This window comes from Mirounga angustirostris, unplaced genomic scaffold (assembly GCF_029215605.1).
Source record: "Mirounga angustirostris isolate CCGP_5_RB_7025 unplaced genomic scaffold, mMirAng1.0.hap1 SCAF_18, whole genome shotgun sequence".
Taxonomy (NCBI): Eukaryota; Metazoa; Chordata; class Mammalia; order Carnivora; family Phocidae; genus Mirounga; species Mirounga angustirostris.
Genome location: NW_026991726.1, coordinates 2,501,004 through 2,528,312, shown reverse-complemented (window position 1 = coordinate 2,528,312; position 27,309 = coordinate 2,501,004). Strand labels below are relative to the sequence as shown.

The 27,309-nt window shown below is 56.1% G+C and overlaps 1 long non-coding RNA gene across 1 annotated transcript in view; it reads right to left on the bottom strand.

Annotated features, from left to right (window-relative positions):
- Positions 1-206: 206 nt before the first annotated feature.
- The window catches only part of LOC135363084 (uncharacterized), a 52,315-nt gene continuing 25,212 nt past the window's right edge, over positions 207-27,309 (bottom strand). Inside the window, exon 3 of the long non-coding RNA XR_010408805.1 lies at positions 207-348. This is a non-coding gene — a long non-coding RNA (uncharacterized LOC135363084). The remainder of the gene's footprint in view (positions 349-27,309) is intronic.

Below are 27,309 nucleotides of genomic sequence, written 5' to 3'. Positions count from 1 at the left end.
TAAATTGTCCGTGAGCCCCGGGGATGCTGGCACCACGCAGTCGGAACGAAGTTCAGCTACAAACAGAACGACAGGAAGTTCTTCTTCCCGGTGTTACTTCTACTCAGCTGACAAGAACACCAGAAAAGACCCTTCCCTGGGTGGCCGCCGTGTGGGCAGAAAGCCAGCGGGCCCGGGCCGGGCTCGGCAGGAGGCCGCGGGGGCCGCGGGGACAGCTCACCTGGTAGGTGTCCCACAGGCGGATGGTGCAGTGCAGGGGCACTTCCCGCATCAGCAGGTTGTTCATCCAGCGGAAGGCGAACTGCAGGTACCTCACCTCGTGCTGGTCCAGGTGCCGGTGGACTTGCTCTGCGCGAGACAAACACAGGCCCCAAGGCTGTGAGGGAGAGCCCCTGGGGTTCCGCCGGGAACCACCCACTCCAACCACCAGATGCCCAAGCAAAGTCCCCAGGGAGCGAAGAAGTCACCTCCATTAAAAGAGTTCAGATCGACTCTTCCTCTGGAAAGGGAGCGGCAGCGGTGGCCGTGACGGGAACAGTGGCGAGGGTGGCTCCTCGGGTCATGTGTGCGGCCCACCCCTGGTAAGGGGCAGGACCACTCCCGCCTCTCGGGTGAGAAATTGGTCTGTGAGGCCAGCGGATGCTCCGGGACATGCAGTGAGCGCTCTCCCGCCCCGGGCAAGTCCACCAGGCACGGGCTGCAGTCCCAGGAGGGGCTTGGACAGAGAGAGGGCGAGCTCACCGGCTCCCAAAACGACCTCAAGCTCATCAGGGGGCAATTCCCCACCTGCTCCCGGACCCGACCAGTGAGCGGGCGAGTGGGACACGGCCCTGGGCCCTAGGCTGGGTGCCTCTGGATTCCAGGCTTGGGGCTGGCCTCCAGAGAGGAGAGCTGACCTCTCAGAAGAACCATCATTTCCCTGGCGCTCCATCTCCCACTGGCCACGAGCGGTTCCTCCACATCCTGCTGCAACGGGCTCCGCAGCTGAGGTCCCCTCTGTTCCCGGCCCCCAGACCTCTCTGCTGGGTGCTTAGCAACCTGGGGGGCAGGCTCCAGAGCTCCATGAGCTCCAGTCTATAAATCCTGGAGGTACCTCTGCAGGAAGCAAAGATTCTGGGGATCGTGGTGACCCTGCTACTTCCTAGCATTCTGCCCCATGAATACCCACTCCGTGCTGTTTCATAAGACAAGCAAATACTGCCGAACGGGTCCTGACTTGGAACCGGAACCTTCCCATGTGACTGTGTTGAATCAGGGTCCACCAAGCGCTGCTAAAAGCACTCTTTCCACACGCATCTTTTCTGTGAGTTCCTGAGTTACATGCAAGTTCCTTCTCTCTGGGGCTTATCTTCCCCTGTGACCATCCCTGACAGCCCTGAGAAGTGACCCTGAGAAAAGCTTACAGGTTTTCCAGCTCTCCCAAAGAAAGTTTTAGAACTAGCAAATAAACAAGCATGAGTGTTTTGTTGCTTACTGGTTTGCTTTTACTCATGTTCCCGGTAACCTGAAGTACTGCAGAGACAAGGCTTTCCTGACCACCAAGCACAGAGGAGGGGGGTGCGAGGGGCGGGAGGACCCTGTTCTGAGACCCGCTGCACCTTCCAGTCACTCTGGCTTACGGTCCACCTGGTGGGGTGCTCTCGTCCACAGGAGGAAGGCGGGCCACAGAAAAGCTCCGGACAGCTCTGGTCCCCACGACTGGAGCCAGTTCCTTCACTGGCTCTTCTACGACACCCCACCCCAAGCCACCACTATCCGCGGCTGAGCGTGACAAACACGCCTGGGCACCCTCGACGTGGCAGGCGGGGCAGGACACGTGCAGGACAGGGGTGGGGGAACAGCTGGGCCACGTGGTGCGGCAGACCCAGCAACACACTGTAAGACCCATCACAACAAGACAGTGACTAATGACACGGGGCTGAGAAGAAGCACACAGGCTCATCTCTGAGCCCCTGCAGCCAGCTGGGAGCGCGATGCCAGGGAGGAGGCTAGTGGGACGAGGCAGTGGGAAGACCCCAAACACCCCAAGGCCCACCATGTGCTTCCTCTTCAGGGACAAATGTAGGGACCGACGGCTCCGGGTACAGCATAGGGCAGGCCTGGGCCCAGGGTGCTGAGGCCAGGAAGCAGGCAGAGAGGGAAGGCCTGGCAGTGGGGGCTCCTCTGGCTGGGGTCTGTTCCCCCGGGGTATTCAGCTCCTACGGGCAGGGGCCCTCTCCCCAGAGGGGTAATTCACATGCCAGCGGAGGGGAGCTTGTTTTGTTTTTGCTTGACTGAGGGGTTCTGGCTCAAGCCCATGCAAGCTTGAAGGAAGACTCTTACTTTCCGCATTACCAATCCCATTTGTCCTCCCTGTGAAAGCCTAAGGAGGAGAACATTTCTGTGCACAGGGGCTGGAATGGAGCGTGAACAGGGAGCCACGTTCTATCAAGGCTGGAGTCTGCTGGAAGCAAAAGGAGTCATGGAAGGCAGTAAGAACAGATCACCCTCAGAAATCTGGAAGCTCTTCTTATAGTAAAACCAAATACATAAGCATTACGAAGTCAATCATCATCATTAATTTTTAGGATAAGACCTAAGTTTTCAACAAAATGTCTTCTTTGCGCTGGGTCCCTTGGAGCTGATCTTCCGCGCCCCCGGCCCGCAGACTAGGGCCCGTCCCCCTGTCCTGGGGCACTGGGTAAACACAGGTGAGAGGCCCTCGAGGAGCTCAGGGCCCAGGGAAGCACAAGGCCAGCTCAGGGGCACGCCGGCCTGACAACAGGGCGCCACGGGGGCTGACCTCAGTGGTCCCCACACTGGGCTGGCAGCACCCTCATCTCAAGGGCTTAGGAACACAGGTTCTCAGGCTCATCTCGACTTTCTCCATCAAAATCTTTCAGGTGGGGTCTGAGAATGTGTGTTTAGTCAGCTCCCCGGAAGATTCTGATGTGCGGGGAACCCCTCCCAGGGGCCCTGAGAGACAGAGGACAACAGGACTCCAGCCTCTCACACAGGGTCCCCATTCCAGAAGTTCTGCACACGGGGCAGAGTGGGTACAACCCACAGGTGGGGCCACACTGTGGCCTATCTAACCGTGTTCTTCTAAGCAACTTATGTTTTATTAAATACAATTATTTTTTATTAAACTTAATTTCACTACCAAAGAGAAGTTCCCACTTACTCTAGTGGAGCGTAAAGAGGCCAGGAGTCTGTCGAAGGCATGGCGCTAGGTGGGGCCTCCCGGCAGCAGTCCCCGGCAGAACTGAGACACACAGCTTTGCAAGACAAGAGCCCCCAGGCAGGAGGGGGCAACCTGTCCCTGTGACGCTGGCCCATCATCTCGGGAGCACCTAACACCTCCAGAGGTTCCACTCAAGATGTTATGAGCGTCCCATAAATGGCCCACAGTTTGAGAAAACTGGAACGCTAAGAATGCATCTCGTCCTCAGCCCTCAGTCCCCCAACACGCCCCACGGGTATCACCCGCCGGTGGCACCGGGTGCCAGACGACACCCCGTCCACACCCAAGCACCTGGTGTCGCTCACACTCCAGCCTTCCACCTGGGCCTCCCTGTCCCTTCCAGGGCAGAGCTAGTCACGTGCCAAACACCTGGAGAGATCCCTAAACTCCCTGTGCCGTCAGCCTGCCCCTCTTCTTGCTGCTACAAACACCTCGAGTCCAGCCTTTCGCCCAGCGTCCTGGGCTTCACCCTGGGGCAGGCACTGTGGGCAAGTCAACTCTGTACCTCCTGCCTGGACACCAGGTGCCTCGCAAGTGTCTGTCAGATGATGAGTGAGGGAAGGAGCACGTGAATGCACAGAGAAATGGGTGACTGGCACCAGGAATGAGCAAAGCCCCAAATGCCCAGTCTTCCTTCTCTGCTTCTGTCCCCCACAGTGCAATACGGAGGAGCGTTCTCAGCAATGCAATGGGACACTGTGTTCTCTGTAGGAACTGAAGAATGATTTCCAGCCTGCAATTATCAGCAGCTACAAAACTAAGCCTCTGGAGTTCCCCTGAGTGGCCCTCCATCCAGGCCTGACTTTTGCCCGCAGCTCAAGGGCAGAAGCCCCACCATTGGGCAGTCAGCCTCTGGCCCGGCCCAGGGCACTGACTCAAGCGCTCTGCTTAGCGTGAAATTCAAACATGAGAACACTTGAAAACAGGCAGTTCAGAAAATTTCTGATTTTACTGAAGAAGCCTCCTTCACACAGGAAAAGTAGGGTAACTTCCCTGCGTTGGCAGCTTGGGGAAGAACAGGCTGGAACACGGGCGACAGCTGGGCAGACAGGACCACTGCCTGAAAACAACCCAGGAAGGAGTCAGGCCAGCACAGGGGCGGCTCCCGGGACAGGCGGCTGGCCCGGGCTGGAGGCCCCTGGTCCTGCTGGTCACCCCAGCCCGCCGCTCTACAGGGCCAGGTCAGCCATGCCAGCGCCTCGCCCACCGGCGCAAGCAGACCCCAGGGCTGGAGCCTCCCACGGCACAGCAGCCAGCCCACCCGTCCCAGTCCAGCCACCCTGTGGGCCTGGCACAGGCCAAACCCCATCAACGACAGCAGTGGGTGGGTCACATTTTAACAGTCGGGAAGGAAATGCTGACTCCGAGTTTACTAATGTGGATTCAAGTTACGTTTTCCCATCCAAGTTACTGCTTCCCATCCTCTGCTCCTGCCCAGTAACACCACAGATTGTTAGCTGAGGGACCAGCAAGCCCAGGGCACTGATGAGGGGCCGTCATCCAGGCTCTCCCTGGGGTACCACCAGCAGGTCTTCCCCTGGACCCCAGCCTCCTGCGGGATGGGGGACATTGTCTGGGCCCACGGGCAGACATGGAGCCCAGCCCAGCATGGAGTCCATGCTCGGCACATCACTTAGGGAGAACAATGGCCAGAGCCAGAGGCTCTCAGGACATGTGGACAGGACAAAAGCCGGGGAAGCGAGCTGCCCACATGAGTTAAGGACAGAACAGCCATGGCCTCCCCAACCAGGCCCATGCTCTGCTGTGGCATCTCCAGCTGGCATAGGACAAGGTCACCAGTTGACAAACTGGGGAAACAGCTCTAAAAACATGTTGGGAGAAAAAAATAAAAAATAAAAAATAAAAAATAAATAAAAACATGTTGGGAGGCATGAGTCACCTTTCTAATGTAAATTGGTGAGCGAACAGATGTGGAAAATTAAACACAGTTCTGGAACATCTATCACTGAAGTAACCTAAGGAAACCGTAAAAATTAAGCCTTTCTCTTCTACAGTGAGTCCCACCTGAGGCCCCAGCAGCAGGGGGCACAGGGACAGGGGAATTCCCAGTCCCTCCCCACGAGATGCAGACAGAGGCGGCTCCTGCCTCAGGCTTGGCCGGAAGGAGCCCATCCCAGCCAGAGCGTGATGACCAGCGCCCTCCCTGAAGGGGCCAGCCCTGCAGGACCCTGCCCCGGGGACATGTCCACCCTCTGCCTGTGCGGTGCGGCAGGCTGGGTAAAGTGTCCACGGGTGCAGGCCAGGTGGCAGTGGCCTGGACACAGGACTGCCCCTCGCCGTGTCTGAAGGACCCCACACTGCTACATGGGCGCAGGGCCTCGCCCTGTGTGTCTGGGTACCAGCCCCGGGGGCACGGCGACTGCCCTCTGCGGAGCAAGGCCCGGCCCATGTGGGAAGGCATGGGCTGCGGGAACGACCAGAAACCCGACGCCCCGCTGATCCCACGAGGACACAGGCGAAGTCCTTCCAGAGCAAAGGCTCCTCACCCATCAACTGTTCCAAGGAAAATTTATCAGCCCCTCACCTCCCACCCCCACCCCACATACCCGGGCTGCCTGGGAGAGGACACTACAGGGCAGACAAGGTCTGCAGCCTGCCTTCCAACAGCCCAGCAACTGGGAGGAGAGACAGAAAATTCAACCTTGAGTCTCACAGTTGTCTGTTTCATCAGATTAAGCGACCCTGTGTGCCCCGCGCGTCCAGCCTTCTCTGCCCAGTGGGGACCTGGGAGCTCCTGAGAGGCGCTGAGAAGGCCAGCCCCCTCCCCCGTCCCTGTGGCGGGGCTCCGAGCCCCAGACGTGAGCCGAGACGAGGCACCACAGCCGGGCCACCCTGGCACAAGAGATCCGCAGGGGCTCCTGTCCCTCACGCGGAGGTGGCTTGTCTGAAAGTAAGTGGTAGAGAGTTACAAAGTGGGCACGCCGCCGGCCTCCCAGCCCCCCTCGGGCATGCAGGACTCCTGGCGGGGCTGCCTCTTGTTTAGAATGTGTTGAAAAATGGCCAACTAAACTCAACACATTACTTTCAATTTATAGACATCAGGGCTGCAAACGTATATGTTGAAAAGCTTCATTTTTCCTATTTTGTAAGTAATTGTGAGCAGATGCTCTTTCACTGATAAAGGTAATTTGGTTAGCAATAATTCTGAATTTGAAGTTTTCCATTTCACTGGGAATAAGAGGGTACATATAATGAATGAGCAGGCAGATGTAATTATTGTCATCTTTCAGGTTGAAAAGACTCCTTTCACAAAGCCCTCCGTGGCAGGCTAGGGCATTGCCATCGCCTCAGCGTCCCCAGGAAGGTGCCTGTCACATCCACACGCACAGAGGCCACCACAATGTTGCTGGACACTTTTCTCAGCACTTTAAACGGCAGATCTACAGATTGAAACTTCCACTGAAACATCTTGTCTCCTTGATTAAAAATAAAAATACATTATGCAAACACACCATGTCCCAGGATTTAGGCTAAAGAGGAAAAAAACATGGATCCCATTGACTTGGCATAAAAAACACATACTGCTTATGCAGGGCAGACACTACTTAGATTTATTTGCCCAAAGAGGGAGCATAATTGCTCACACTCAGATACCTGACAAAGAACACCGTTCAGAACCCCTCCACAAAGCCGAGAACAGACATGAATACATCACACTTCTGCCGGGCAAGGCGTGAGTAGGCTTTGATTTGGGAGGAAGATTCAATTCTCTATCAGTTAAAGAGACAAAAAAGGAACAAAACAAAAGCCCCCTGACAGTGAACATGGGCCTCTTTGCAGCGAGAAGCCCCTTGTCTGGGCTCACCCACCCTCCCGGTTTAGAGGAAGATAGCTGGAAAAGTCAGGCCCACACGGAGACAGGGCCCAGCTGCATCCATGGGCCAGAGGACCCGGGCCTCGCTGTATCGGGGGTGCAGGGGCATGGCCATCTCCATGAAGGGGAGGTCTAGGGCTCCCCACTACAGACACCCACAGAGGTGCCCCGAAGGAACAGGGAGTCTGAGCTGGAAGGGGACAGGGTGGGCAGATGGGGGAAGTGAGGAAATAGAGCAGAACCCAGGACCTACAATTCCACTCTCCCAGCACAGGACACTCCCCGCAAACCCCTGCAGGCAAATCATCCTGCCAGCCCCACAGCAGGGGCAGTGAGGAGGCCACGGCCCGAGTCTGGCTGCTGGCCCATCTTCTCCCTCAGGCAGTGGGCGAGCCTACTAAGGCTGGGCCAGACACTAAGGAAGAGTGCTAAGACCTCTGGTTTAGAGTCAGGAGGGCCTGGATTCAAATCCCAAGTCAGCTTCTGGAAAGTTCTTGCTGGCTCTCAGTGCCCTGAGGTCCTCCACCCCTGAAAAGCATACTCCCTCACAGCACTCTCTCAGGAAAGTTCCTGGCATGGCGGCAGCCACTACCGAGAAAGGGGAGCCACTGCCGCGCGTGTGGCCAGAGGGCGTGGTGGGATGCCTGGAAGGGCCCACCTGGGTCGGCACTACACCACAGGTAGGCAAGGGGGACTCGAGGAGGAAAATCTGGCCCCAGGCAGGCCTGGCATCGGTGGCAGCTGAGTGGTATTGCTGTGCTCCATGTGCTTCCTCAGGAAACCATTTCCCTCGTGAATACGTGCTGTTGCATTTCAATAAGGATCTTCAAAAAACATTTTTTACCTTGGAAGTTGTAACGGAAATCAATAGGAAGCGGGATTTATTTAGACAATTTAACACCATCTTAGGAATGTGCTGATGGTGTAAGGAGAGAAAACCCAACCCCCCGCCCCCATCCTGAGCCAAGAACCCAGGATCGCAGCGGGTCCCACAGGACGACCGTTCCACACCTTCCTCATCCTCCATGAGCAAGGAGGAGCACACAGAAGCTCAATGAGAACCAACAACGCCGGCTTCCCAGAAGCGCCTCTGTAACATCAAACACCGCAGATGCGCCATTTTGCAATGACTCTGGACCACTTGCCTGGTCAGGGAGACCTCCTTGTTCCGTAATAAAGAAGGGGGCTGGTCTCTGCCCTCTTCCTGGGAGGGAGGCTCTAAGTCCTCGGACTTCCCCCAGGGCGGGCTGTCCCTGTTGTGCTAATGAGGGAGGTTCTGGTGAGTGCAGAGGAGGTTCAGCAGGGTCAGGATGGGGACTGGCTGGGACTCTCAGCTGCCAGGTGTCAGGGAGAAGAGAGGAGCTGGAGACTGAGTCCAGCACAGGGCCCACAATCCAACGGTGCCCATGTGAGGGAACCTGATACACTCTGGACAGCCAGACCCAGGAGAGCTTTCCAGCTGGTGGTGAAGGGGCAAGGATGCGGGGAGGGGAGGGCAACACGCCCTGACCCCATGGGGAGAAGGGACCCTCTACAGGCCCAGACCCTTCCCAATCCCATCCTATGCCTCTCTTATTTTGGCTGGGTCTTCTGATCTGTACCCTTCACGATAAAACCATAATGGTAAGTATGGTGCCTTCCTGAGCTCTGTGAGCCATTCTAGCAGATCATCGAACCTAAGGGAGCCATGGGAACTGCTGAATTTATGGGAACTTGGACAGAAGTGCAGGCCAGCCTTGGGACCATGGAGGTGTGGCTGGTGTCTGAAGTGGGGCAGTCTGGTGGAGAACTGAGCCAGCCCTTAACCTGTGGGTCTGACACCCCCTCCGAGGGGTTAGCGGCAGAACTGCACACCCACTGGGGGTATGAACGAATACTCCCGCCACCATCAGATGGCCCTGAGGCAGCGATCCAGAAAGACATCAGGGCAGAGGCCAAACTCCAAATACATTCTCCCAAAATAACTGCTCAAGGCTGGTTTGAACATCAAGGTCAGGCCACGCGACTGCTACCTTCTTACACGCTGCACATGAGGGTGGCGGTGAAGGTGGGTCACACCCACAAGCCTGCTAGCCGCTGGCCCCGATCAGGAGAGCCTAACGGGGTCAGTGCAGAGTGGCAGGGAGCGGCCAGAGCCCAGCCACTGCGGGCCTCGGGGCACAGACACCACCGCGCACCCGTAGGACCCAGCCTACACGCGCAGGGAGAGAAATTAAGGCTCCCAGCAGACGGGAGAAAACAGGATCTATCTGACACCACGACACACTGTCCTCCCATCTTTAGAGCGGTATGAAGGCATTTTTTTTGACAGTTAACATTATCTAAAATACAAGTTCTTCCACAGCCACCCAGAGTTGAAGCGACGAGGCATTAAATCATTCTCACTTCACAGATGTGCTCATGAGCTTCTCAACGAACGCCTGTTTTCATATCAGGAAGCAACAACCAACCTGATTTATTAGAAAAGAGCACAGCTGACAGAGCGACTTCCCTGGGCTCCCCAGGGAGCCCCGAGCACGGAGGTGCTGACGGCCCACAGCAGCGGCCTGGACACTGGAGGAGGCGGGACACCAAACCAGACAGACGGGAGCTGGAGGGGGCCTGGCTCTTGGCTCCGCCCCACCCAACAACCATACGGGCTTCTAGATGGGGACACAGTGAGGGCACTGATGAAGAGGCCGCGGCTCAGGTCCCAAGATTGGATGGGCAGGGTGGGCCAGGCCTGATCTGCAGTTGAGGAAGCAGTAAGCCCCACCCCACCCCCGGGAAGGGGGGATGTCTCTGGGCTCGTCGAGCCCCCCGACAGAGGGTGCGACAGGAAATGTACCTGTAAGGGTGGTGAGCAGAGCCAGGCAGGAGTGAGGGCCCTGCAGGGAAAGGCGGGGGGCTCAAGGGCATTATCTGTCATTCATTCATTAGTTTTCTGATTCTGTATAACAAATAACCACCATGAATTTGTTATCTCACGGCCCCCATGGCTCTGAGTCCAGGCAGGATGGCTGGGTCCACCACTCGGGGCTTTGCAAAGCTGCAATGAAGGCTGCACTCTCATCCAGAGGCTCGACCGAAGAAGCACGCATCTCCAAGTTAATCCAGGGTGTTGGCAGAATTCAGCCCCTGCAGGTGTATGGCCGAGGGCCCAGCTCTGCTGGCTATCAGCTGGAGGCCACCCTCGCGTCCTTGCCATGTGAGCTTCTCCAGGGTGGCCACCTACTCCAAGAGCAGAGGCAGAATCTCTAGCTAGTCTGCTAAAATGGAGTCTTAGATAACGTAATGTAATCACGGGGCTGATAGCCCACCACCCCACAGTCCATCAAGCCATAGGATTCGCCCAAACCCAGGAGCAGGAATTGCCTAAGAGTGTGGACACTAGCAGACATGGCTCCCTGGGAGTCCCCGGAGGGCCCACCCACCACGTTCACTCACTGCACTTACCCTGGCAGGAGCAAACTCGTCTCAGCCTACAACACACCAGCCCCTGTGTTCCCCTCTCCAGCAGGACAGGGAGGAGGAGGGCCAGGGCTGCCCACAATTCCAGCTCAGTAACCTAGCCATGGCTATGAGTCAGGACAGGAAAGGAAGGCTCTGCTGAACCCAACCTCCAAACCAAGAGGCAAGGCCCTTTTTCAAATGGTGCAGAAAGCAGAGAAGAAATAAGCTCTGAGCTAAACAAGCACACAGCTCAGATAAACAGTTTGCAAATCATCTCGTCAGCAGTAAGAAAGCCCTGATGTGACCCAAATCCGCAATGAAGCTGAAGATGAGGAGCCTCTCCAGAAGCATTCCCTCAACCGTGGCACATTTAAGACTGAAAACGCTACCAAGAAAATACCCATCCGAGTTCTGACCATGACCTGTGACTCCCACGCCTGGGCTGGTGTGCAGGTCTGTGCATGCCCACATTTGAAACTGAGCTCAAGCACCACCACCCACCTGAAGCCCTTCTGACCTCCCCCCGAAGTTGACCTCCCCTTCCTCAGCACCCCGCTGGGCCACCTCCAGACTTCTGTAAGAAGACGGACGGCACTTTTAGTGGCCTTTGTGGTTGGCATGGCCAGCTCGCCCACTGAACTGTGAGATCATACTGACCAGGCTCCTTCCAATTCCTTTCCACACCCAGGACCCAAAGGGCAAGACAGTAAGAGTTTTCCATGAAAGTGGGAGGGATGAGGGGCGCCTGGGTGACTCAGTCGGCTGAGTGTCTGCCTTCAATTCAGGTCATGATCCCAGGATCCTGAGATCCAGCCCCACATCGGGCTCCCTGCTCAGTGGGGAGTCTGCTTCTCCCTCTGCCTCCCACTCCCCCTGCTTGTGTGCTCTCACTCTCTCTCTCTGTCAAATAAATAAAATCTTAAAAAAAAAAAAAAAAGGAAAGTGAGAGAGATGAGTGGATGAAAAGATGGAGAGACAGACACACTGATTAACGGATACCTTGATGGAGATGGACAGTCCAATGGTGGACGGATGGATGGATGGATGGATCAGGGGAGAGAGACGAAATGCCAGAGGCTAATCAAGAAGTAAAGGGGAAGATGGATGGGACAGATGATCCCAGCGTGCCTATGGAAAAAGCACTTTCCAAAGTAAGTTCTAGGACTCCTATATTCTCCTGTCATAAGCCATTACTGAAGACCAGAATCTAGTTGAGGGAACTGACTTGTTTTTAAGGGAAAGAAGGCCCTTCCTTCTACGTCTTTGGACACAGACACGAGTATGTCAGAGTAAAACTGAACCACACGTATAAGCATGACGTATCCATTCTGGCTCATACTCTTACCAAGGAAAAAAAATAGGTGAGCACAGGTAGTCTCACTGAAAAACTTTAAAAGCTACTAGTTTGTAACCCGAAGTGTACATTTAGAAGTATCAGGGCTCAATCTATAGCATGCACGCAAGGACTGCAGCTCTGATTTAGCACCAGGAAGGACAGCTAACAGGTCACTCCAAGTCGGCGTAACGACCCACATTCTGACACGGTTCTCGGGACATTCCTCTACCACCTACAACCTGTCTGCAGCGCTTACGAAGGGACCAAGGTCCTGACCGGGCCCCCCTTCTTCTCCCACATCAGCCGTGTGCTCAGTGTTGTAGGGTTTCGGGGGCACAAACTTTCCTACCAGGCCACAGGGTGATGTCCTGTCTCTGAGCGCAGGGCTGGGAGCAAGCCCGCAGGCTGGCTCTCCAGGGCCGTACAAGCCTGCCTGCACCGTCTCCCCCACGGCCTCCCACACTGCCCCCTCTGCTCAGTCAGCCACCCACAGGTCCAGTGCCCAGGGGTCTGCGGGAAGCAGGCCGAGCGGACACAGTCTGATTCTGCCCTGACGTGGCAGTGCTCACGGGCGGCTCCGCTCTGCTCTGTTCCGGTATTTATGAACAAGCCCAAAGCTGCGGGGTACCAACAGTGAACCTGTGAAACGAACAACAGCGGATATACAAGAGACCAAAGGTCACCTAAGCACTTAGCTTCCACACCATTTAAAAAAAAAAATAACCAGAACACAATTTAAAACGACGAGCTTATCAAAGAAGATACACTCCAGGAAGGGTTCTATCCTTCATCATCATATTGAAAGACCTAAGAGGCCCTTTACCCCACCCTGACAGAAGGAATCTGTCCCTGCTTCTGGCACTGAAAACCTACCCCAGATCATGGAGAAATGCCCACTTCCCGGAACTGCCTTGAGGAGGACCTAAATGAAGTTTGCTCTTGCTTCCTCATCTGTAACCTAGAAGTGTGAACAGTCGCTTGCCTGTGCACGGAGACCCCTGCCCCCAGGAAACCAGCCATGGGCAGAGAGGGGAGACCACAGCCTGCCCCCACCCTGCCTCTCAGAAGACTTGGGTTCACTGAGAAAGCCAACCGCGGACCCCGTCCCTCCAGGCTCTCGGGGAGCGCCCCCCACGTGCCTCCCACCAGCCGGTGGAGAGAGAGGCCTCAGTGCCCACGTGGGGCTCGGGCCCACCGGCTCACACACGACCTTCCCTCTCAGCCCACGGCGCCCCAGGACTCCCCCCACACGGCCTGCAGACACGCCCACAGGGCTCTCAGACAAAATGCGACGTGCCACCCTGGAGCTACTCCACTGTCCCCTCCTTGTCGGGGGAATGGTCCCTCAAGGACCTCCTGCACCAAGCTGGGAAATTCTGAGCATCAAACTGATTAGTTTTAGGAAAGACCTGTAACCTGGTGAAAAACACAGGACTCCCCAAGCTCAAACACACAAACACACACTTCCAGCAGGAGAGCAACTAACAAATGCAGGAGCGTGGCCGCGTTAGCAAACCCCAGGAGCAACTGCCCCGGACAACGTGCTGACCTAGGGATGCCCAAAGCAGTGTGAAAGGCCGGAGGGTGGGCGGCACAGCTGATCCAGCCGAGTCTCCTCACAAGACACTTCTCAACACAAACAGAAGCCTGGCAGACACCCCCACAGCCCACAATCAAAGCCAACGTCACCAGCAACAGACGGCCTGCCCCGCGTGTCCTCAACAGATCCTTGAGGAGGCCAGGGCCACACGTCTGTGGATTCCTGCCAACATCTGGATCTCACACCAGGAAGGAACAGATAAGCCCAAATTAACAGACATTCTGGCAAGAAAACAAAACAACAAAACCCGAATGTGCACGCTTCAAAAACAGCAAAGTCACGAAACACAAAGAAAGGCCAAGTCTGTCCCAGGCGAGAAAAGACAAGTGAAGGCAGCGTGGGATCGGGGACGCGCAGTGACACGTGGACTGACACCTGGACGGGGTCTGCAGGCGAGATGCCAGTTCTTCCATCAAGGTCAATCTCCTGGCTTTGGAGGGAGCACTGTGGTTACGGAGAGAAGGCTCTTATTTAGGGGAAACACACTGAGGTATCCAGGAGTGAACCCAGGATCCCCTGCCATCCCCGTCGCCCCCCAGGCAGGGACCCCCAGGCCCCACCCCACACATTTGCTCTCTTGGTGCCGCTGGAGGACCCGCAGCATCCGGTGCCCTTCTGAGCTGAGAAGCAGCAGCCCGTTGGGGTCTGCAGGCTGGGGTCTGCACGCACTGGGTCCACACGCTAAGTCCGCTCACTGCTGGGGTCTGCATGTGGGGGTCTGCACGTTGGGGTCCGCATGCCCGCAGGGCACAGGAGGTGACTTCCCGCCCGCCCACGCGCCCTTTTCTGGGCACAAGCCTTCCCAAGTGCTCCTCATCCATTTCTTGGAGCAGAGAACAACAGAAAAAGAAAACCTCCTCTTTCTTGAAATCATTTCCCAAGGTTCTTGCTGGTCTATTTTTTCTAGAGGACGCTGTCAGCTCAGATCCTGCCACTGCTGTGTCCTGCCTCTGAGAGGGAGCCTGGCCTCAGGAAGACTGCCGCTCACGCAGGGGCAGGGGTATGGAAGCAGGGGATGCAGGAGGGACTCCAGGGATGCGGAGCAGGAGCAAAGGAGAGGCCCACACAGGGCCGCCTCGGAGCCAGGGCCTAAAGGCCTCCACCCCAGGCTCCCTGACGAGGAGACAGCGAGCAGGAAACAGGCAGCTGTAACGGGGGGCAGAGCCAGCCCCCGTCACAGGGTCTTAGGGAGCAGCGGAACGGAGCCTGAGCAATGGGCAAAGGACGAGCTCAGGGGCTACCTGCATCACAGATTCAAGGGCAGTGCTGCGCCGTGCTCCTGAAGACATCTAGGGGACAGGGCAGCAGAGTTCTAGAACCTTCCATGGACACTCGCAGTCTGGGCACAGAGGTGCTCTCTGCACATACAGCCTCTCCTGGCGTGGCCCTCAGGATGAGTGAACGATGAGGCTTGTTCTCCCAGGGGACACATGGGTAAACTGGGGCAAGGACATCCAAAGACTCAACGGCAGATATCGTGAAGGCAGCTTCCTCAAGCATCCACCCAAGGGCGCCACAGGGGACCACAGTGGGATCAGGGGACCTGGATGTCAGTACCCACACCAGAGTCCAGGCTGCCCAGACCAGGCTGGCTAACATGCCAGCAAGGGCTTGGGGGCTTCCCCACAGGTCCACCAAGGCTCCCAGGACGGGGCACCAGTGCACGCAATTTTAAGGAGCTAGAGAAGCCTAGCGCTACTTGGAGGGGGTGGGCTCATGGGAAGCAGGCAGGGGCAGAACCAGGGAGAATCTTACAATGGCCTTCATTCAACCCGCAGCCGCTCAGTCAACCTAGGGGGCTCTCCAAGTGTGGAGGGCCCGGCAGAGGCTTGGGAGGCCAGGCAGGGGGTCTGCAGGAGCCTGAGCGGCAGATACACAGAGGCTGCTCTCCACAAGAAGATGGGAGGTCCTCCGCTAACCGCGCTCAGCAGATGGCCTGGCCGCCCACCTACACAGGCGAGGGTTAAGGTCCCCAGCATGCTCCAGGGCCAGGCCGCTCTGAAGAACAAGCTCCCCCCCACTCCCCCGCCCTGCTTGGCTGCCACCTCCACGTCCCAGCAGGTCTCTCCAACCCTGGCTCCCTGGCTGCCATCCTCGGGAAGCAGATGGACAGGGCCACGGTAAGCTTTGCTTAACCAGAATGATCGTACCAGGGTGGTTGCGAGACAAGATACAATTCCTGCTGGAGCTGTTTCTGCATATAGGGGCGAAACAGAAAGCCCTACAGGAAGATCAAGTGGGAAATTACAGATTCAAGCTGAATTGCAGGTTTCTTTGCCATTAGGAGGGAGGCAACCAAGTGTAAAAAGAGGGTGGGCCGTGGATTCTCACCCCTCTATAATTCACTCAACAGAAGCTCCAAGCATCACCTGTTCTGGGGATGCTCTGTGCGGACCAGATGAAGGGCCGGCGGTGCAGGGACGGATGCTCAGAAGCCCCGCCCCCCGGTGCCATGGTGTGGGGTACCTCCCGGCTCCGTCAGCACCCCTCAGCCCTACGCCCAGTCATGCCGTGCACACGATGGACTGCGTGACAGAAGCTGCTGTCCGGGCCCTGCTCAGCCCTGTGACACCCTGCTGCACCCCCGTGCTCCTACAGATGTGGCACCGTCGGACTCCAAGTGGAGAGCCTGTGGGCCCATATCCTACTGCCCTGTGCCAGTACATGACCACGGGGCCGGGGCTGCAGCCCCCGGGGGGCCGCTGCACACACCCTCGGCAGGGCCCTTAGCCGGGGGGAGGGCTGGTCCTCACGGGGCAGGGACCCGAGGTTGGGGCAGTCACACACACACAAATGCACACAAACGCACAGGGGTCTGAAACCTGGGGTCACACGGAGGGACCCGGCAGAGGGCGGGAGGTCTAACCTGCGAGAAGAGCCGCGGGCACACGCTGGGCCTGCACTGTCCCCTGCGCAGTGACAGGGGTGTGTGGTTGAGAGGGAGCATGGAGAAGCATGGGGAAGCATGGTGTCCCACAGGGGGCCCACCCGGGACCCACAGCCCAAAGCACGGAGGGCACAGCAGGCCACGGAGAGTAAAGCGAGGAAGTGCCCCCGGTCTTTCCTGAGAGCCAATGGCTTACGGGCGGGGAAGGTGACCTCCACTATAGAAACTCCTCTTCCAGCCAGCCCAGCACGGAAATGCAGCTGCAAGGCTGCCTTCTGTCCTGGTTTTCAGAGGCACACTGGTGCTTATGGTGAGGGAGATCAAACCACTTGCGTTCTCCAGCAACTTGTAACCACGAACAAAAATGACTTCGGGGAATCATTTCAAAAAGGCGAAAGATTTATGTGATCTGAAGAGAAATCAGAGTATGGGGGGGAATCATTTCAAAACCAGAACTTGATGGCCTACATTCAAAACCAAGACAACTTCTTCTTCTTAAGTTCAAGGAGAATCACTGTCTTTGGAAGCTCTACTTACAATTTAATTAACTAGTCTTCGTTTGGCAATAAACCTGAACATCAATCTCAGGACAGAGGGTCACAGAGAGATCATCATTAAGGAGAAAAGCATCTAAATCACAAGCTCAGAAGGCCTCACGTGCTTGCGTCGTTACACACTGGATGGCCATCACCACTTCCCGGGGTAAACATGCTCCCCACTTGAGCGGCTGAAAGCACACTGCTCCTCACGGTGAGGGCGCTCCAGTCACAGCATCTCCGACTGGTTCTGCGGAAGGAAAGGCCTGGGACGCAGACAGACGGTATCTCTCATGCTGGCACACCGGCCCGGCCTCGGCTGCCCTGCGAGCTGAAAGCACAGTTATAGGAGACCCTCTCCCCAGCCCTCCGGAAACAGCCCAGCCAACACGGGAGGGACGATGGCCTCCAGAGGCCATGAAGCGGGCTGGGTGGTGGCGGCCAGACAATCTCGGAGGGCCTCCCCCCGATTCCATGCTATGTCTGGGCCTGCAAGAAAGAACTCTCAGGGCAACTGTTAACGTCCGGTCTTCTGATATAGGACAGAATGTCCTCAGCGGTCACAACCCATCCACACTCATCAATAAGGTCTTAAAACATCAGCTAACCCCCCTGTCCTGCAGGGGATTTAAGTGTGGCCCCACCCGCAGGCCACTCGCTCCAAGACCCTCTTGGGGCCCTGCAGTCCAAGCGTGGGAGGAGAGCTGTCCCTCGGTTTTAGGAAAATAAGTCCCTTTCGACCTATTCAGGGGGAACACCTGAAAACAAGCTTAAATTGGGAAGAAAACACAAAGGGCCGGAGAGGCAGCAAGGGCTAGAGAAAGAGCAGGAAGCCGGAGGGGGTCACAGAGGGGCCCCAAGTGACAAGGCTACATGTAGCCCCACTCTCCCGACACACCGCTCTGGCCTGGGCGATGGCAGGAAGGGCTACCGGCCTGACCAACAGCGGGCTCCGAGACGACAGAGGGAGGGCCCTGGGACCTGGCTCCTGCGGCAATGACTGGCTGGTGAGGGCGGGGACAGAGCAGAGAAGTCCAGCACCAGGCCAGTGTCAGGCCACAACAGCTGCGGGGCTGGGGAGCTCCGGGCCCCCCTGAGTCACTGGGGCACTCAGCTCCCATGTCTCACGGTGGAGCTCAGTATTTCAAAGCTCTGGCAGGTGCTACCTCCCAGATTATCTTGACAATCTTTGGGGATGGTGCGAACTATATTTGAAGACTGATACCCCAGATCGAGGCTCCTCCAAAGAGCACTGTCCCTGCAACCAGCACAATGGCAGCTCGTGGGAGAAGCCAATAAACCCAAGGGGCCAGCAGGTGAGGAAAGGGCCCTGCTCAGTCAGCTGGGGGGACATTCACACGGAGGCAAGACAATTCTCAAGACAATCAAAACAGTCAACACTTACCCGGTCATTTGTCCTCACACCCAGTGTTTACACAGCAGTTAGAAGGGGTCGTGCATGCTCAGATTACAGAGCTTGTCCACACGCCAGATCGCCCCTTCCATGGATGAAAGGGCAGACGGATGGAGACTTGAGAGTCTCAGGCAGAACAAAGGCCACGGGGGAGACCCCCAGGGTACACGAACACACGGAGACAAGGATACCCCGCACAGAGACTGCGTTAACCCACCGCCCCCCAAACATCCACTCTGTAAACGGAGAACCTCATCTTCAGACTGTGTGGAAGCAAGTCAAAGCCTCTCACACTGCGGGAGCCCTCATGTGCAGCCTTGATCCATGAATCCAGCAACATGCCAACGTGGAATGGTCACAGTGTGCACGCTGGGCGTCCTGCTGGCTGCTGGGAATTCTGCAGGAAGCCACAGACACAGCTCAAAGCCAGGAGAAGGGACCCACTTGCTATTTCAAGATGGCATGTTAGACTTCCGGACCTCCTCCGTCCTCACAGGGTGGCATGGAGCTGGGGCACCGGAAGGCACCAGATGCTGGCCAGGAGTCCCGTGAGGAACCATGTGAGGGTTAGGGACAGGGGTCTAGTGGGGGGCATCACCAGAGCACACTACACCTGCTGCTCCCCGAGGAAATCCAGGGGCACAGGCAGGGACAGGCAGGGTTCTGAGCCCACAGAACACCGCTGGGCCCCCAACGTGGGAGAGAGCTGGGACGGCGCTCCGTGTTCAACACCGAGCCAGGATGGGCAGAGCTGGAGGCGATGTGGGACTCACCCAGCCTGTGGGCAAAGGGAGCCAGAGAAGGACCTGGATCCTCCAATGGGGAGGCTGACTCCACCACTTCATCGGCTGCTGCAGAAAGTCAACACGGTAACAGAGGTGAAGACCTGAGGATGGCGCCGGGTATGTGGCAGACACCTGCCGGACGCGGCTGCTCTCTGCAACGGCAGTGGCCAAGCTCGGGTGTGTAACAGGTGGAACCAGAACCCGGGCACACGTTCCTAGCAGATGACCTTGGGCTTCCACACCACTTCCTCCAGTCCTCTGATCTTCTGGTACCTGGAACGCAGCCTTCTTCCCCACAATGCAACAAAATACCCACACCGGTTTTCAAGTGAAAGCACATTTAAATCAGCTCGGCTGAAGGAGCCCCTGACGCCCCTGGTGCTGGGGTGGCCTTGCCGCCTCCGTGAGTGGGGGGCCCGGACGTGCACGGTACCGAGCTGCAGCAAGAAAGGACCACGTTCACAAAGCCCTAGCTGAGACCAGGGAGCCCAGCGCAGGAGCGCGGCCCCACACGGCACACTCCGCCTCGCCGTGCGGACCCACGATGCCACGCGGCCCACGTCCCTGCCAGTCTACATGTGCTCTGCCAGTCACCAGGTTCATATGTCTCCAGTGAAATATCACTATCATTCCAAATGCTCACATCAGCCATCCTGGGGCCTAATGAGGACGCGAGCAGAGCAGAGGGAGCTGGTTATTTTTCACCGTCGCACGCTGAATGCTCCACAGCTGGAGCGGTACCACTGATTTATTCTCTGCTCTCCGACTGCTTACCTTGTAGCAGTAATAAAAATATTTTCACTTGGATGGTGATAAAGCTGAATCTAGTTTACTAGATGTAACTGAATTCTATCTTGAACAAATAAGTCAATTTTAAACTTACAATGCAGTCAAGACAGCTTTCAGAGAAATTTCATTAAAATCACATTTACCCTAAATTAAAACACAGAGGAGAGGGGAAACGTACAAGTAGACAAAGCCACGCACACAGAGGGAGAGCTGTTCCCCGGGAATGCATTCTGGCTTCTGGTTCCCTCGGGGTGGAAGTGTACAGTTTTAAAAATACTAATGGTCACCCTCAGTGTCCTGGTTGCGGGCAGAGCTAACGGGCTCCCCGGGGACGGGGCAGAGGGGTTGCACAGGGCACACAGAGCCCTTGGCCACCCAATAAGGCGACTGTGGCCAGAGTCCCCAGACCACACTCCCCAGCGCTCGAAGAAGTGTCGGCCCACCACCCACCCCTAACCACCTGCAAGGCGGGAGGAAAGATGGCAGTGATGACGGTGGGCTTGGACACTGAACAAGGCTTCCAGCATACAGGCCCGCGCTGCCTGCCACCGCCTTCACGTCCGGGAGCGCAAGGGCTCATGGAAGATGAGCTGCAGCGAGAGCGCGAGCCAGCCGGCCTCCGAGGGCTCACACTGTGCTGACCAGTGGTCACGAGAGGGCAGCGGTCAAGCATCCTTCCTCGGAACCCCAGCAGGGTGCCCCCGTCTTCGCTCCTCTAACCCGCAGACCTGGCTTTAACCAGCCTCCCGTTCTGCTCGTGGGCTGGCATTTCCCCCTCGCTAGGAGACCAAAACCCCCCGGTCGGAGGTCAGCCTGTACCCGCTTACACACCACAGCTTGCTCACTCCTCTTCAAGCACCCAAATCTGCACCCCAGAGGAAGGGCTTCCACGTGCCCACAGCAGGGATGGAGCCTGCCCCCTCCCCTCCCACCATGCTGCACCGCAGGCCTCTCCAAGAGCCAGGGTTTGCCTCTGCTCCCACCTGCATGCCGGACTACCCAGGCTGGGGACAGCCTGCCCTCTAGACACGGGCCTGCAGACGTGCCCCTCCACCCCGGCCCATCCCTGCCCCTCCTGCCGCAGCTCCCGACCAGCTGAGGTGAGGAGATCCTCCATGGGGCAGGGGACAGGGCAACTGGGCACAGAGTCTGCTTTAAACACCAGCCCCCACACCGACCAGCCACGAGATGAGGATCTAAGAAAGAGGTGAGAAGACCCATCTGTCTCAGACCCCAGGCAGGGTCCCCGGGCCAACTTTATGAGGGAGCCACCTGGGGAATGACCAAGCCCCCTTTCGACACAGCCAGGCCCCACTGGCCACCTGCTGCTGATCCCTGTGGCCGCCATCTGAATGGGGAGCAGTGAGGAGCCTCTGCCTCTCCCTCGTGCTCACACAACGTGCCTGTCCTTCAGTGACACTCGGTCACTGCCGCTGGGAACAGTCACCTATCACTTGTACGCAACCCCCATGCCACCACACCACAAACACCTTGCAGAGAGTTTTGGACACATGTCCCAGGCCCCAAGGAGGGCCTTTTGTGCAGTGGGCTGCTGTTGGCACTCCAGTGACACACTTCAGAAGTACTCAGTGACCGACCACAACCTAAAAGCCATCACGGAAGAAACCGCTGTAGGACCCAGAAGCTTTGGGCCTGCCCTGGGCCTAGGTTGGTGTGACAACCTCCTGGGACTGTCAACAGCACCTTCTTGGCTCTAACCCAAGGAGGGGCCTCCTGCAGACTCCCCTCCACGGCAGGCACACGGGGTCATGGAGCGCAGGATTCACAAAGTGCTTCCCAGGCTGCATTTCACCGTCTCCCGCTCCCGGTATGCAGGTTACCTCCCCAAGTCTCAGCTCCCTGAGGCCGAGGCCTGTCGGACACTCACTCCACACTGGCTACCCTCCCCTGGACGCAGTAAACTCTTCCCGTCTCCTGCAAGCACCGCCTGCACTTGGGGTGCTCAGAGCAAGCACCAGAATACCTGGCTGCCGGGGAAGGAAGCTGCAGGAGGTGAAAGACGTTTCAGGCCCAGAAAACAACAAGAACAAGGACCAGAACAGAAGCTGGGATCACAAGTCCTGCTGGATGGAAAGCGACCAGCCAGGGTGTGCCGGCCTAGGGCTGCTGGAGGGGGAGGAGGGCTGGGTCAACCTGAGAAGGGCCCGGAGGCCCCACGGCTGTTCCCAGCTGAACCTTGCAGCAGCATGGACAGTGCACCAGAGAGAAAGAAAATGGGAATCTGATTAAGCCCCTGAAGGCAGAAAGGCAGACCGAGACTGCCTGGCTCGCCGGCCATCACGGCTGAGCTCCGGCACCGGACCGACACAGGGCAGATCTCCAAAGGTCCCGCCCACGGTCACCGCAAAGAAAAACCCACCCAACCACGCGCAGGGCAGCCAGGCTCTGTATGACCGTGAATGCATTCACCAGGGCGGTCAAGGGCTCCCAGATCAGCCTTTCAGAGAATCGTAATTAGTAAGTCAGAGTCTGGTCAAAGCTAATGAAGAAGAGTGAGCTCCCGTGAAAACTCGCTCGGTGACCAGCCTCACCACCCCGAATGCACTGAAGGCAAATGAGCTCGGCTGGCGTATGGCTCAACCGAAGCCCGTGGCCACGAACAAGACCCCAGCTCCCCAGCCTGAGGACACAGGCGGCCCCTACTCTGGCACGTCGGGAAACAGGAATGTGTGACGAGCATCAACAGGCACCACAGGAAAATGGAAAAGTAACTGGCTTCAGACACAGTAACCACGTCAATAGAAGGAACCACATGTGAAGTGTGGGGTGGAGGGTGTGAGAGAGTGTGTGTGCGCACGTGCACATGCACATACTCTTAAATTCCAAGTAGCCCACTACACGGAGGCAGATTTTCACCATCACCTGCAACCCCAGAAGCAGAGGCAGCCTGCAGCTTAGGCCCAGGTCCGAGTCTGACCTGGACCCCCCCTGGGCTCAGCTGCACAGAACTGCCAGAGGCCCAGTGAAATCTGAATTTCAGTATGTCATACTTATGCTAAAAAATTAACGATTTATGTGAAATTCAAATCTAACTGGGTGCTCCTTACTCTCACTTGCTAAATCTGGCACTGCTAAGACCAGGCAGGAAGAAGGATTTATCCCCATTCCTCACAGAATGAGGGAAGGCGTGGCCTGGATCAGGACTCCGACAGCAGACACTTCTGGTGCTTGGCTCTGGCCTCCCCAAGCAGCCTGGAGTCGGGCTCGACGCTGAAGATGGAAATCCATCCATAGAAGCTCTTGGCTTAGCCTGGCTGATTAATGACCAGGTTTCTCTCCTCCTCCTGGCCTGCCGGGGCCTGCCAGGGCCTCCCGGGTTTATGGTCTCTGGGAATTTCAGAGCAGAGCCAAGCAGACCCCAGGCCCAGGTGACATCAAGCAGTTCTGGGCCCTCAGGGGGGCGGATGACAGGCCTGTCTCTGTCCTGAAGCCGCCCCATCACCAGGAACAATCCCCTGGCTCCCCTTTTTGTGCCCATTTTACCCACCATGGGACGCTAATCTCTGAAGCAATGTTTTACGATCGGACTTGAAGTCTTCTGAAAAAACCAAGCACAGACGTAACCACATTTATCTACCTGCTAAGGCTGTGTATCTTCAAATACTCTTTTTTAACACTGAAAGAAGATCTCCATTATGTTTTTAAACAGAAGATGTGGCAAGTATTTCATTTATATCCTCTTACATCACAAAAGCTGCCCAGGTTCCGTCACAGGGGCTCTCGCTGGAAGGGCCCCAGGGCTGAACATGGGGACCGTGGGGCGTCAGGGGCTCTCGCAGGCTAACATCAGATGTAGCAGACGTAAGAGCAATAAACGTGTAAGGGGTGTCGTCTGGTTGTGCCGCAACACTGTGAAATTTCTTTCAGATGCGTAAGCATTCTAGGTGTGATGTGGACACTCCCGTAGGTGCTTTAGACTTGACCTTCTCCCAGACTGAGGAGTGCTCATCTCTGCTTGTTATTACAGCACTAAATGACTAAATCGTTGGTGGGAACTTGAGATTTTACCTACGAAAATCACTCAGTAAGTAGGGAACAGACTGACAACTACCAGAAATAGTGAGAGCACATGCTCTTACCTGTGACCTCATCTCTCTGCTGTGATCAGCATGCCCAGCACCGTCCACCCAAGCACCGGGCTCTACATGGGCCCTGGGGGGGGGCGGGGGGCAGGGGACCTCTCTGCTCCTGACTTTGGCCATAGCACATGACTTGGTTTGGCCAATGAAGAGCAGCAGAGTTTTAGGAACCACTTTCTGTTGGAAGCATTAAGAGCCTATGAGGACTCCCCCAAACCCTCTTCCTTCCATCACAGGAGCCGGGCAAGGATACTCCTGAGCGCGGCGGCTCCCTCAGCCTGAGTCCCAAAGTGAGAACTGCACGGAACAGAGTCCCCAGCCAAGCCACGAGGGACGCGCCTGCTGCTAAAGCTGCTAAGACTCGCTGGCTGTCCACTCCCGGCCCTCGCAGAGCCTCCTGTGACCGTTCCAGTGATATCTGACCTCCGCCCCACGTGGATTTCCATACTCCGCCACTCAGGATTTGGTCGATGTGCATGTTCGATGCACTCCAGTGCCAGGCTCTGTGCTTCTACATCATGCCCGAGAGCTCAGCTCTAACCAGTCCCGAAGAAGCAGAGGACACGACAGTGTGTGCCAGAGTCTGGCAAGAACAGATGGTGGCCAACAGAGGATAAGCAGAAGAAGGGGAGACCACCAATCCTGGGGGTGGGGGCAGAGGGGCACTGCTAGGGTAGAGGGACTTGAGGAAAAGCAGCACAGCATCCAACTTGCAAAACCATCCCGATCATCATCCCCTACTGTTTGGTGCAGGCAGACCTGCTCGCCCAGCACACCTGTGCAAACGGGTCCTCCAGGTTCTACAGAGAACATTCCAGCCTCCACTGGAGCTGCCGAGGGCCAGCACGCCAGCAGCCCCCACAGGCCCACTGCGGCCCCCTGCGCGTGTGAGCACAGAGGCCCATGGCAGATGGCAGAGGGTTTCCGGGCCACAGCCAGGACAATTAGGGGCCTCTGTCCCATGTACCCACAGTCACCCGGTGGTTACAGAGAACCCACTGATGCTGCTATGGATTTCTGTGAACCACGGCTCCGTGCACAGCCCCTCCCAGAAAGAGTCTGGCCACCGAGAGAGGGACAGAGAACTCAAAAGGCCACTCCAGCGCACTAGAGGACAGTGAGCCACACCAAACACCGGGGGCGATCTATTTCTCCCCGAGATCGAAGAAGAAACAACATCTGGTAGCAGATTAAGAAATCAAATACATGTATGAGCAAAAATTAAAAAGCCCAAAGTTGTTTTGTGAATAAATGACAGGCTCCCTATGCCTGAGATCCACCCCGCTCCATGCACAGCCACCATCCCATCTAATCGGCTCTCTCACCTGCCCCCGGTCCGCTGGTGCCCAGACTTAATCCTTCAGTCTCTCCTCCCACTTGCACCTGGATGGCCCCAAGGAAACACCCCAGGTCCCTCGGCAGGGAGGGAGCCGCTGGAAGCTGACTGGCCATGGCAGGAACTCATTTGCTCGGGAAGCTGCTTACTGCACTCCAGGGCCAAAATAAAGGACTGTTTGGCAGAAGTCCCTATCCCTAAGGGAACACACACTGCCGACAAAATTGTGACCAAGAATTCAGCTCGAATAGTACAAGTAACTGTTAGAAATGGGTTTCTGCTAAGGCCTTCGTGGCCACTCACCCAGGAAATCCCAAATCCTTTCTGGTTTCCCAGGAGCCTGTGCTCTGATCCACCAGACCACAGACCTGCTGTCAGGGACTTTTTTCTTCCTGGGTGGTTCTATCTGGTTCTACTCCTCCTTAAATACCCGTATACCACTTCCCTTTCCCATAGACTTTTTGCAGCTGGCCCTCCCCACAGGCTGGGGATGGATGTTGATTTGCCTACTTACAGGGGATTTGGGTTCGTAGTAATTACTGTCCCTACTTACGCTGCAAGAGTAGGCTGTATGAGCTTTTATTTGCTTCCCTTCTTGATGTGCACAGTTTCTTAGAGGGAATGCAAACAATGCCTATTTAGGTGGCCTCGTGCAGTTCCGAGTTCATTCCAGACAGGCATTCTTGCTGGATGTAGGCCCTACAGCGATGTATATTCTTGTAGCACGTTGAGGACACCTTCTCATACTTTTGTTGAGAAGTCAGTTCTCAAATAGCTGTTCTTAGAAAACAATCTTTTCCTCCAGCTGCTTTAAGACTTCGTCTGTAGTGTAATTATTATTTTTTTATTTTTTTTTAAGATTTTATTTATTCATTCAAGACACAGAGATACAGAGAGAGAGCGAACGAGCACGAGCAGGGGGAGAGGCAGAGAGAGAAGCAGGCTCCCCGCTGAGCCAGGAGCCAGACGTGGGGCTCGATCCCAGGACCCTGGGATCATGACCTGAACCGAAGGCAGATGCTTAACCATCTGAGCCACCCAGGTGCCCCCGTCTGTAGTGTAATTAAAGTGTAATTAATCTTCACAAGGATGTGCTCGCATACAGTTTTCCCTGTTAGTAATTCTCCTCTGGACCCACTGGTCTCTTAAATATGTGAGGTGGTACATTTCGGGACTTTTGGTGAACATCTCCATTATTGTTTCTCCAAATACTCACTCATCCTCTCTCTTCTCCTCCTGTGATTCCAAACACACACACATCAGGCTTCCGGACCACACCCCCTAGATCTCCTACCTTCTGTGTTTTCCACATCCTTACTCTCCAGGTTCTATTATGGCTCTTTCCTTCCAACCATCTTCCAGGTCACTCATGTTCTCTTTAGCTGTGTCTAGCCACCATGTTCTTAATTTGGTTATCATAGTTTTCAATTCCAGAAATCCTATTTGGTCATTTTTTCAAATCTCTTCTGTAAAATTATACAGATATATAAAATTATACAGATATATAATATTCAAGATTATCTGTTTTCATCCCTTCATACAGAGTTAAGGATAATGGTTTCATGCTATGTGCCTAAGAATTACAAAAGCACAACATTTTGTGGACCAGTTTCTGATACCTGTTGCTTCTGTTTGGTCTACTTAAGGAGTTTCGAATGGGTGATAAGCTTTGACTACGTGCAGATCATTTTATCTGAAAAATGCACGTATTTGTAGAAACGTCAGTTCTGGTGCCTTCCTCCAGAATAGATTTTGCTTGGCTTCTCCCCAGCACTGTGAGGCTCCAGTAGAGAAGTACCGTAACTGAGGTTCAAACAACCCTGGTCCTCCCAGGTGACATAAACCAGGAGTACAAGACTGTATGAGGGCTGTCCCATTCCAGTTTTTCCCTGCTGGTCACTCCGCTCAGTCCCAGGAAGGTTATGGGCATTTCTCTCATTGCCTGTCTGGGGCAGTTCGACCCATTCACTCCAAGAGACTGTCAAAACAACAACTCATGAAGGGATATTTTTTCCAGATGAGCAGATGCCCTTAGA